Below are 13371 nucleotides of genomic sequence, written 5' to 3' on the forward strand. Positions count from 1 at the left end.
CTTTGAATTGTAAAGACGTAGAGATAATCTTACGAATATTTCGAAAATTAATTACTTATCACGGTTCAAGATTTTTTTGTCCATTTCGGCGTTCTTTTTACTCTTTTGACGTTGCGTTGACAGTTTTCAGCTAAATTCGCGCGGAATATTTTTGTGAAATGGCTCTTAATGCGATCGCTGCTTCTGAAAGATTTGGAATCTTTTTCGTAAATAAGCACGTAGGTTGTTTGCATTAGTTGACAATATTTTTTATATCAATTACCATTAAATATTCACTTTTTCAATCAGATCTATGCAATCGTTTATTAACCACTTCAATTGTCAGATTTGAAGATATAATGACAACACAATATTTAGGACAACGAATAGAAATCTCCAAAAATGAATCTGACACTCAGTTGATTGCCTGGAAGCATTGGTATGTAAAATAATAAGTAGGTAATAAGATTCGTTAACTGCTGCTGCAAAGGCATTCTAAAACGCCGCGTTGAGTAACCGCCCTAACTCATGATGACCTATGTCAGGAAAGTGAAGTCGAAGAAAGCTTAATGTGAGAGGCTTTTTCATTGATATATTGCTAGCATTTCCTACACAAGAATTAATTACATCAATACGTGAAAGTTAGTATTGAATACTTTGATCCGATTTTTACCGCACGAGTAAGCAGTTACAATAGGCAACAGAAAATCAAGGAGCCCTTTGATGAACCGTCAAGACAATTCTTGATTAAACTTTGGTAATTGGATTCTGTGTGCTTACCATGAGTTTACGTTACTGTGCTCGCTAGCGAGTGCGTCAAAAAATCTATGAAGATTTTAGTTCTTGAAAGTAGCCGCTAGGGGCGCTGTACAATCTGTCATACATTTATTGTCATTTTTTACGCAGTCCTAGCGAGCACGCTTAACGTAAACTCACGATAAGCACAATAAACAAACGCGACTGATTTTCTTCTGCCACTCTAAGTATCTCTCTCTGTTTTATGAGCACATTAATAAACGTACTGAGGAAATTATTTTTTTTTCGCCTGAAATACATGTTTATAAAAAGACTATGAACCTGTATGTAAACTGGCATAATAAGTTCTTATAATGCTCTTATTTTCATGAATAAACTTTTATTATTATTATATTATGTAGTTGTAATAGGCGATGTATTGCAACAATTATGTGCTGTCGACTGTACATAACAACTTGAAAAGGCCTTGCGCAAAAAAAGGTTATGAAAATACTCGTACCTACCTGTCAGTGACGTCAAGGAGTGACGTGATTGATATGTATTAACTGGGTAAAAGTAATACTAATACCGACAAGTCAAACTATACTTTCATGAAGTACTATCTACATAAAATACGAAGTTTTATGTCTATTGTAGGTAAAGTTAGGTTGGACTACCAAGAAAGTTATAATTATGTTATGGAAAATCACCCAAATATTTTAAACTGAAATATTATGTACAAATCTTTAAGCCAAAATCATATTATTACGTTAAGTGGAAATAAACAATCCGACAATGGTTACTCAACAAATTAAACATTATTCCAACATTAATCAATCAAATGTCGAACGCAAGGAATTTCCAGTGAAATATTAATAATTCCCGCGAATATTAATTTATGAATCATGCATGGACGTGCCTTGGTCACGAATTTATAAAGGATGCTCCACATACATTGGAATTATGGAATTCACGATAAATAGTAAAGAGAAACTTCATACCGCATTTCAGTTTTGTTACAAATTAAGTATACATAGCTTACATTAAGTAGGTAGATGAAACGAAACTCAAGTAATATGAGTCTGAAACGAAACTCAAGTATTATTGAGTCTATAGGTATCCAAGACTCATTCATTCGGGAAATTCCTAATTCTGTTTTAGGTTTGTAGTTGAGAGTTTACTTATTGTCACTTCTACTGAAAAGACAATGAGAGCCAGATACTAGATGCGAAAATAAATTTGAAAAAGGTATTCCTGGAAGTGCACCCATTTTGAGGCGCACCTAAAGTATTACTCGAAGCGCACCTATGTTTACTACAATAAAGATTTTAAACTTTATGATTACTAAGATGAATGGATGCAGGCTGCTCTACCAACCGCGCGATGTGGAAATCCTTGGCCTTTGTTCAGCAGTGGACGTCATTCGGCTGAAACGAACTTACCAGGGCAACATAAAATGTGCGTTGAACATAGTTTAAGTGCGCTTCGTTAGGTGCGCTTCAAAATGGCTGCGCTTCGAGCAAAACCTCATTTTGAAATTTTTAATTTATTTTTCAGCTCGCCAAAAGGCTAGCTTGTTATTTTCCAGCGTGCAGCGGTCCACAAACTAACTTAATAATTTCATCAATAAATACACGCTCTAAAACCGCTGAAACAAAAACCGGGTCACCCAATTACGGTCTTGTTTACCAAAAAAGGCGCTATAAAGGCTTAATTACAATTTATTGGGAATCGAAATATCCTTTTAAACGAAAATGTTACACAAAAGACATAATTGAGTAATCTATTGTCTGAATAAGACTAGGCTAAAAATCATTTTAACTCTAGACAAGCATAGTTTTTACCTGATGGTAAAAACTATGCTTGTCTAGAGGTAATTGCCAACTGAAAAAGAACTTATAAAGAATGACAGTTGAATTTAAACGATTTACCAAGCATCTCAGTCAACAAGGGCGAGAGTTGAGTAAAAGAGAGTCCACAAACATGGTACTTCTGTTAGACTTTTTTCTTATCATCTGAAGGCTAATGAAACTAATGGACGCAACGAAAACGCAGCGTGAGACGTCCACCCACAAGGTAGACCGACGACATCATAAAAGTAGCAGGGAAACGCTGGACGCAGGCCGCTGTCAATCGATCAACATGGAAAGCATTGGGGGAGGCCTATGTTCAGCAGTGGACGTTCTATGGCTAAAATTATGATGATGATGATGATGATAATTAAACTAATGCCCCTCTTGTTTCCACTACTGTAGTACCTATAGCCAGGACATGCAGCTCCGGCCTCAATGTAGTGAAGAAGCAGAATAATTACTATCAAAGTGTGTGAACGTTAATTTTTGCGAAGTTCGAGCGCTTTCACATTTAGGCGATTTAGCAGCGATTAGCGCGACAAACGCGCGACAGACGCGCTGCCGAAAATTTCATACTATGTGACAGCGGATGCATGCCTTCACATTCTAAAAACGCCGCTGCCGCGCTGCAGTCGCGCTACTAACACCCTAAAGTGAAAGCGCTTTTACTGTATTTATACGTCTACAGTGTCCAAAATACCCTCTTCAGCGTGACCGGTGAAAAATAGGCCGGTTACTGTTTCTTAAACGAGCCTTTAATAGCTGCTTCTTGATCCCCTAACGGCCGCGACCGCTAATCCCTCCCATCGAGTTTGCTAAGATGTGCTACTGGAAGGCCTTTAATCGAGTTACTTCTTTGTACCTTTTCAAGTACTTTGCGATTTAGGCCTAAAAAGGTTTAAATGGTGGGTGCTGGTAGTTCAAGTAAAGCGCTAATGTTTTAAGTGTCACCATGTTTAGAGGAGATGGGAAAGTCAGTAACATTTTCTTACATCACAGTTACTAACTGGCGCAACTTTAAACGCTTGTCCCAATTAACTAGTCTCAATAAAACAGATCTGTATTTACATGTAAATGTAACATCTTTCCTGACTTTACATACATTCCTTTTAACCTTTAGTCTCACTTCCAAAGGCGCTTTGTTAGTTGTCTCTTTACATAAATAGTGAGGAGTCTGTACGTCAGCTACATACTATATCGGATGTTGATGGGCAAATATCTCTATCACTTACACTATATCATTATTAAGTTTCAGAGATATTCTTATGTACCCTAGCTAGTGTACCCTAAAAGTAATCTTTGTAACTTTCAAAAACAACGCGACAAGATCTTCATTGTAGAACCTATTATCCCTATTAACGTCAGTGATTCTCATACGCCATTTTACGAGGCAATAAAATACCTATTCATAAGCTTCCCTCAAATCACAGTTAACACAATCACAGTAAGTTTACTTCTCAATATTTAACAAGCAGAAGTTTAAGAAAGCCAGCAAATAAAACCAGTTGCAAAAGTGGCATTAAAGTCCTAGGATTCTATTAAAATAAGTAAGCTAGTTATATTTAATCATGGATCCAAATACACCATTGTGTAGATCGTGTTTTGGACATAAAGGTGATACCAAAACCGATCTACACATTGATGTATTAGACCCAAGACTATAACATGGAGCCAATATATCAAATTGTGTGGCGCCAGCACAGCAGTTGAATCAAATGTCTGCCCCAAAGATTTCTACAATGATCAGGGGGCGTAGTGTGAGTTCACGTCAAACGCATTTGATGTTAACCGTGTAAAAAGTGACATTAAATGTATGACGGATTGTACAGCGCCCCTAGCGGAAACTTTCGAGAACTAAAATTTTCATTTTTTTTAACACGCTCACTAGTGAGGACTTTTGATGTAAACTCACACTCAGCCATCAGTCCTGGGCTTCCCGTGTCTAGGCACTCCTGTTAACATCACCAAATTTGTTTTGTTCTAAATTTTATTAATACTAGCTGACCCCGCGAACTCTGTTCTGCCTTAAAGGCAATAAATAAGCCATCGCAATTTTTCCTTATTTGCTCACCGTTTAGACCTACCGTGGACTACGACAAACATTTTAAAACCAAAATCAGCTCAATCGGCCTAGCCGTTCTCGAGTTTTAATCAGACTAACGAACAACAATTCATTTTTATTTATATAGATAGATAGATAGATTATAGCTTGACTGACTTGGAGCGTGTAAAGAAACGTAGGTACCACTGTCTCTTCCTCCATTGTGTTACTACCTTTCAATGGGACATTAATTAATACGGCTACTATTAAACTTGTAAGGGTCGTCACGAGAGTTCTCAGTGCACTCCGATCCCAGAGGGATCTTTTGTGCCGTATTATGTAACTTCATAACTATCAAGTTTCATAAAGCTTCAGACCTAATCATAACTTTGTAAGCTAAAGCGACAGTAAAATGGCGTTAACGTTAAAATCTTGACATCGTTGCGGAGCTGAGACAGGATTAGCGTTTGTTATCTTAATGAACTAGGTACTAATTCGTTTTGTTGTGTTAAGTTTAGATTATTTCAGCTTTTGAATATTTTTATATTTATTTAAAAGTTTGATCAGATGCATGCTGTGATGTTGAAGTAAATTTTGTCTGTCATTTTCAATTACCTACTTAACTATTTATCTTTCAGTTTTTCGAGTCAGATAGTTGACACCATAAATAAAATTTCTGAAGCAGTCTTTCTAAGAATCCTTTGTTTTGGTTTGAAAACTCAATTAACTTTAGTTGTCAAACACAAAAGATTCACAAATACAATTATTTAGTATTTTTGATACTTCACTTCTATTAACTAGATAGAGTCGCCAGCTTGAAATACATTATTATTATTATCAGGTATAAAAGTCGAAATGTAACAAAACTTTATTAACACTCGAACACAGTCAACGATATTATAATAGACTAGCGGCCGCCCGTAACTACGTACGCGTGGATCCCGTTTTACCCCCTTCATCTATCTTACGCGGTTTAGATTTTTTCATACAAATGTTTTTTCCCGCTAACTCCCGTTCCCGTGGGAATTTTGCAATATTCTGTTGTAACTAAGCTTAAAGGTTACTAAGGTACCTTCATGCCAAATTTCAAGCGTCTAACTTAAGCGGTTTAGATTTTTCATACAAAAGAATTTTCCCGATATTTCCCGTTCCCGTGGGAATTTCGGGAATTCCTTGCTTATTGCACCTCTACGGTACTTAAGCTACGCCTCTTCCAAATTTCAAGTGCCTACGTTTAGCCGTTTAGGCTGTGCGTTGATCTGTCACTAAGTCAATCAGTTTCTCCTTTTATAATATTTAGGTAAGGTATGGCATGACATCCAAAACCATAACAAAGAGTTCAGAATAAAGCTTTTAAAAACCTCCATTTATATGCCTATGTCGACGATTTTGGGAACGAGTTTATTGAAAAAGTTTGTCAATATCCTCAATAAATTCCAGGCTAGTGCAGGATAGAAAGTGGAATTCATAATCATATTATTTATGTCAACTAGTCACAATTTCAATCACTAGATTTTTTAAAATTTAATACTCAAACTAGCCTCCCCAAACCGTTTGGCCAGCGTGGGAAGTTTAGGCCAAAACCTGACTAAATGACCTGGTGATGATGATGATCATTCAAACTAAACTACACGCACAAACTCTGCTTGGTCTAAGATTGATTCGTGACTTGAAAATTTAATAAGTAAATAAGTTGAACAAAGTTGTACAAATTCGTAGTAGTGGGACTGAGAGTTTGGATTGACTCCCTTAGAGGATCCCGCTCCACTAGCGATTTTTAAGCGTCAGAAAATTAAAAATTAAAATCACTTTTTGATCTTAAGAGATGGTAATAAGATACAAAATAACGTCCAGCAGGATGACTTCAAACATTTCCTGATAACCACGATATTTTGGATCTTATTCTCTTGGCTTAAGATAACAAAAAGCTAAAAAACTTGAACTTGCTGACGCCCGAAAAATGCTATTTTGGGACTTAAGCCCTATCTGCAATGGGATTTGAGATAATACAGCCTGGATGATGTTAATGAAGTGTCGGTCTCGCTGATTCGGGTCTATTTCTAGGAACATATCAAATTAATCCGGACATCCTGTGGGAGAAGCCCGTGGGATGGATATCACAGGATTAAAGTGATTATTTCTAAGAACTATACACTAAATTGTTAGTATATTAATTTGTTGTAACCTACTTAATTAAGATTGTTTAGAAGTATATTTATTTGTCCGTCTATTTTGGGAGGCGTACTTATATTTAATTAGGAAGGCTATTTTTGGGGAAGAATAATATCATATTGTATGTAGGTAGGTACTTACCCTATTTGAGCAAAATAGTATTTATATTTGTATTAATGAAGTATCTGAAAACTTCATAAATTCCAACTGTATTTTATTTCAATGACTGAAAATAAGTTTTTCATAAAAAAATGGCCACATTAGTCTTTAAAATTTTGGTTCACATAAATAAGATTTTATAGTGATGTATCATTTAAATAAGTATGTATATTAATGGAAAAATGATTCACAAGTGCTGAAAAAACATTAATTTCTCGATAAAAACGTTCTTTACTGTAGACTGGGTGTCCACGGAAGACCAGTGTCGTGGCATTTTCTACTGAGATGATGACCTTTTCAGTATCATTGTAATTACCTACTCGTTAAATATTTTTAAGTATTGTTGTAAGTGTATTGTCGATGATACTGTATAAACATTTTTTCTATCTTTCTTTCTTTCTTTCTTTCTTTCTTTCTTTCTTTCTTTCTTTCTTTCTTTCTTTCTTTCTTTCTTTCTTTCTTTCTTTCTTTCTTTCTTTCTTTCTTTTTTCTTTCTTTCTTTCTTTCTTTCTTTCTTCCTTTCTTTCTTTATTTCTATCTTTCTTTCTTTCTTAGACAATTCCCAGATATTACATCACGACGAAGCGTTCATAAAATATGCTCTCCTCGTATAGAAGCCTGATATGTCTATCAAACTTGTATCGGGAACTACAGAGTTTCTAACACGACAACTTAACCTGTTTACAGGTGTCGGAGCTATGCACAAACTGCCTTGTACGAGAATAAGGGAGAGTCCGGTAATTTGGACCAGTTTTTTTCAATCCCATTTTACACATAGTTTTCTTATGTTTTTGCTAATGTTCATGGTATATAATCAAAGAGAAATTATTCAACTTACTATTTCATAGGTATTAATCAACATAATTTTTGTATATTTAGCACAAATCAACAAAATACGAGTTCAGAGCTCCGGTCCAATTTAGCCAACCGGTTCGATAATTTGTACCACAGGGTTACTAAATTGGATTTCAATAAATTTCAAGCCTATAAAAAAACTATGGCAAAATATTATACGATACATTCTTAACAAATTAGGTAACGAAAAGGAACAGTAGTTAATAACATTGACAGTCGATATTGTTTTACACGTTATGACGATTTTGAGTAAAAGTTTTGTAATTCCAATTATCGTAACGCACACTTGTACCTAATCTATTTTGCCAGTCTTTTGCTTTCATTTATTGTTAGTCAAACATAACTACGCTATTATAACTTCAAAATATGATTAACTAAAAAAAAATTCAAAATCCTTTGGTAAAGTTCCATACAACTTGATGTGGTACAATTTAGCCGACTAGGTGATAGTGCTTTTAAAAAATCGGTAAAAAATATAGCTTATAAATACCGAAAAATGTTTCAAATAATTGTAATCCACACTAATTTACGCTTCTAAATAATATATTAGAAACACCCTGTGAGTAAATTTAACAAAATTTCAAACTAAACATGCATTGTCAAAAGTTACTTGAAAACAATGAAAAAATACTTTTCAAAATAAAACACACGTGTTCGTTGTCACGGCAAAAACCAAATGGCCGATATTAATTGAATTTAGTTGTGTATCGCTGAGTGTTGCAATTACAGACATTCAATAAATACTTTACGAAATATGAGGGTGGTACAATTTACCCGGCGGTACAATATACCGAACTCTCCCCTATCAGTTGGGGTTAAATCAAAGCTGTCTTGTAGACTTTGCAGGGATGGTATCATGCAATAATGCTTCATTTTTTGGTAAAGAGATGGATTAATTTACAGTGAATCCAACCCACCTCACTCTAGTATACACCTTTTATAGTTTTATACTAGAGACCTTAGGTTCAGTCTAAGAAACAATTTAATAAAAATTTCAAACATTGTTTCAATCACTCACAGACAGACTTAATCCCATCAAAAACAATACTTGTCAAAAAAACCAAGTCTCGCAACTCAGTTGTTCTACGGTAAAAAGTTGTGAGATCCATGTAATACCAAGTCCAGGCCAGGAAATCTTTAACGTTTTACATAAATTATTGACTTGGCCATCGCACTAAATAATTTAATTCACACGTGTTTTCATGCGCTGGCCAAGTCAATAATTTTTGTAAAACGTTAAAGATTTCCTGGCCTGGACTTGGTATTACATGGATCTCACAACTTTTTACCGTAGAACAACTGAGTTGCGAGACTTGGTTTTTTTGACAAGTATTGTTTTTGATGGGATCTCATTTCTTTTTGTATTTTGTAGACAGCAGTTATGTATCTAGAAAACTGTGTGCTTACCATGAGTTTACGTTAGGTGTGCTCGCTAGCGACTGCGTAAAAAAATGACATTAATTAGTATGACATATTGTGCAGCGCCCCTAGCGGCTACTTTCATGAAACAAAATCTTCATAGAGATTTTTGACGTAATCGCTAGCGAGCACACCTAACGTAAACTCATGGTAGGTACACTGGACCGAAATTGAAAAATTTTACTCGACTTGGCGGTTGCACTACCGTGCCCCCAAATATTTTAGTTTTTCCTTGATTCATACACCAAACACTACTTATATTCCAAATTTGAAGCTTCTAGGTCTGCTAGAAGTGCCTTAGAGTTTTGATGATCGGTGAGTCAGTGAGTGACAAAATTAAGAAACTTTGACCCGTTATAATTCTTAAACTACTGGTTCAAATTGAATGAAATTTGAAATATACCGTGTCTTTACAATGCCTGCATGGTTACTGAAAATTCAGTCTTCTAGTTTTATCCACAACGAAGTTACAGGGGGTCGAAAATGGCCTGAATTGCTTCGAGAAAAGGATGGTACGGCCGTGCCGCTTTTTTGCTCGACTTGGTGGGGGCACTGCCGTGCCCCCAGATTATTCTGTTTATAAGGGTTAGACGTAGGAAAATAATTATTAAACTTATTACATATTTAATTTCGTAATAACCCAGAATGTAATTTTTGCAATAAGTTATTTTGTAATAAGGAATGATGCATGCAGTGTGGAGATTTCCTAAGAAAGTGATTGTGACTTACGGATATTATTAAATGGTTAGAATTAATAATAAACTCTCTAATTTACAGTATTTAATTTGGAACTGCTAACTGCTGAGACGAGTATTTTAAGACCGCAAAGGAAACACATGTAGTGCTTATTAACTTAACTCGTAACTGGTCATACTAAAAGTGTCTTGTGATTTGGGTGTTAACAAAACTAGTAATAGAGATAGCTTTACAGGTAAGTGCAATTTTTATTTGCCTTAAATTAGAGTTGAGTTATTTTTGAAGAATAATAAAATGGAAGTACCCAGTTCAAAATGTTCTAATAATGAATGAATGAATGAAAGCAGTTGCTCAAAAGAAAAAAATCTCATCATACCAAATAAAATGCACATATTTTTCTAAAAAAAAAAAACACTGCATCCACCCCGTTGGTGGATGATGTTATGCAAGAGAACTCCATGTTCTATTTATAGTACAGCGCGAGCATGCCGCGTACAAGCTAGCTCGCTTGCGTTTGACATGCGGGCTTGCTGTATCCGGGAAGTATGGGCCCTGAACGTCAGCAAGCAAGTGCGTTGGAGTTTGTTGAATAATATCGACCAAGGGATGTTCATATTTTTTAGAAATGAAATAGTAGAGCTATGGAATATTCAAAATTACACTTTTAATTTAAATTGGTAATAACGTTATTTTATTACCAATTTAAATTAAAAGTTACGCTTACAGAATGAATTTTATTAACCTTTAGGTTGTTAAATTATTAAAATGTTATTTTAAACGAATATTACAATGTTTATTTATTTAGAAACATAAAGTTGTTTAATATTTTCTACAAAATTAAATCTTTTATGTTAGGTAAATTTTTAAATCATTCAGTTACAAAAAATTAACGATATCAATATACAATACCTACTATTTAAGAAAATCTAAATCACTTCAAAAATGACGTATCCCACAGAAAGTTTAGTATTGCCTAACCAAACCTTATTTCAAACTTTTGACCCATTCTAAATATCACTTAAAATTAAATTACTGACACTTATAGTAGGTAGGTATTATCTTATTTTAAGCCAAAATAACTACCTACTACTTATTTATTTGGTCAATAAAAAATTTACAGTTAGTCACAATCGTCAATATTATCAGCCTTTAGTCATAAAAGCATCTAACCCAGAACCGGTTAAATGTCGCCTGTTGTGAATTGATGCTATAGTATATCACTTTACGATTGACATCTTTATCGCCGAACCCATTAAATCTAAGCTATATAATTTAAACTCCCGTAAAACAGTCGTAATAGCTTTAAGATGAACATAAACAGTAAATATACCAGCGTCACAACACTAATGGAAGTTAAATTCAAACAATTCTTACCTACTAACTGTAATCCACTCGAAACCATTGCCACAATTTAACAATAAAGTCTCAAACCACTTTCCGACGTGATAAGTCACAATTAATTAATGTTAATTGCTTAATTGTCATTTCATATCCAACAAAAAGGTCCGATTCAAACTTTTTTGTTCTTTTCAACCGTCAACATCGAGCAACACTTTTAAGAAAGAACAATGCACATCGCTAACAATGGGCAAGACGAAAATAAAAACAAAACAGAAGCGGCCAGTCACTGTGTCTTTTGTTTGTAGTTCGAAAATTTGTTATTTGAATTTTTTCGCGCGCGAAAAACAGCGGAAAACTTGAATATGGAATGTCATGTCACTTTTTAAATGCGTACGGATACGAAAGTCGGCGAGCGATGGGCGGGCGCTACGGGTGTCCCTATCGTGGGTAAGACCGCTACTGCTATTAGAGAATCGCAACGCGCCTGCGTTGGTTTGCGCCACCGTTGGTTCTGCACTCTTGATACATTTCTGCTTCAATTAATCCTAGCTCTGTGCTCAATTACACCTACGAGAATCGTTTCCCTGACAACACTTTTAAAATATTTGGACAAGCATTTTAAAAAATTTCAATACATTCGGATAGCCTTTTCGTCTCGCTAGAGGTTTTAAATTTATCCTCAACTACCGAAGAAGTCTATTGTTTTTGTAAATGTACCTAAGTAATGTTATTAGTTCTGATATTAAATATTTATAAACAAGATAGGTAGTTGGCTAACTTTTAAGCTGTAGGTAGGTACTTGGCTTACAAACAATTGGATAATTGACACTTGCCAAAATTAACAAAGGAATTAAATACATGTATGGATAGATTTTGTAAGCATACTTTTTTCGGCCGATAGTTTAGTCGGGCAGTTGATCAGTACGGGCGTGCATGGAAGTGCGCACATTACACCGATTCGATTTGGCTGATTCTTCATACAATTTAAAATCAGGCACAACTATCGGACAACTAAAAATCGATGGTCTGCGCCTAGTCTAGTAAGACATTACAATTTGCTTGCAAACTCAATTAATTATTTAAAAGCAATCATTTTAGAGAAAATCGAAAACTAATTGAGTTTCAGGGCCAGATTGAAGTGTTCTTTATGAAAGTTTTTGTCTTAGAAATATTTGTATTATGTTTACTGTGTAGAGGCTGGGTAACAAGTGTTTTATTTAAGCATAAAATATCATATCTATAAGTATAATAATTATACGGTTAATACAGAATTATGAACTGTCTATATCTGGACAAGTTTTTGCCACATTTTTTGAAAAATAACCCTTTATACTGTAATATTCTTTAGATTCTGCAAACTTTTTTTCGGTAGTAAAATAAGAATCTTCGCATTATGTCTGGCATTGGAACTAACTTATCTCCTTTCCACAGCTCTCCATAAAGCCTAGGCAAAGTTCATAATAGGGCTGGAAGACTTTCGTGTAACGCGATCGCAAACGGTGCGTGAACTGAGCGCGATCGTTCGACCATGATGGCTGTACGTAATGCAGTTAGATGCAGTTGGTTCACTTTTATGTGCAATAGAATTGAGTATGTATTAGCATTAAGCGTAAAGCCAAATATGTTGGTATTTAATATCTTACATTTTGTACCTATCTATCGCCACCAACTGGCCATTGTGGAAATCAATAGGGGAGGCCTGTGTTCAGCAGTCGACGTCCTATGGCTGAAGATGATGATGATGATGATGATGATCATATGATGGTGTAAATGCACTCACGTTTTGAAAAACATAGTACCTACCTTACTTTTTACCGGACTGTGCCTGAAGGAGGATTATGTTTTTTGCTTACCTGTTCCAATCTTAAATTGGCAAATCTCTAAATCATTCAGTATCACCAGTTGACCAGACAGTAACTTCTTAAAGTTAATTTCAAGTAAAGAACCGCAGAATCGCTAAAATCAAGTGGCAGTGGGCGGGGCACATAGCTCGTAGAGCTGATGGCCGCTGGGGCAGGAAAGTTCTTGAGTGGCGACCACGAGCCGGAAGACGTAGCGTGGGTATCTAGTGGACATCTTTCGGCTGAAACGAACGAACGAAACAACAGTAAGTTCTTAAAA

The 13371-nt window shown here is 35.2% G+C and overlaps 1 protein-coding gene across 1 annotated transcript in view; it reads right to left on the bottom strand.

Annotated features, from left to right (window-relative positions):
- LOC135072678 (kin of IRRE-like protein 3) overlaps positions 1-11672 on the bottom strand; it is a 71068-nt gene extending 59396 nt beyond the window's left edge. Inside the window, exon 1 of the mRNA XM_063966686.1 lies at positions 11284-11672. The gene's annotated coding sequence lies outside the window, so the exon portion shown is untranslated. The remainder of the gene's footprint in view (positions 1-11283) is intronic.
- Positions 11673-13371: the final 1699 nt, after the last annotated feature.

This window comes from Ostrinia nubilalis, chromosome 6 (genome assembly GCF_963855985.1).
Source record: "Ostrinia nubilalis chromosome 6, ilOstNubi1.1, whole genome shotgun sequence".
NCBI lineage: Eukaryota > Metazoa > Arthropoda > Insecta > Lepidoptera > Crambidae > Ostrinia > Ostrinia nubilalis.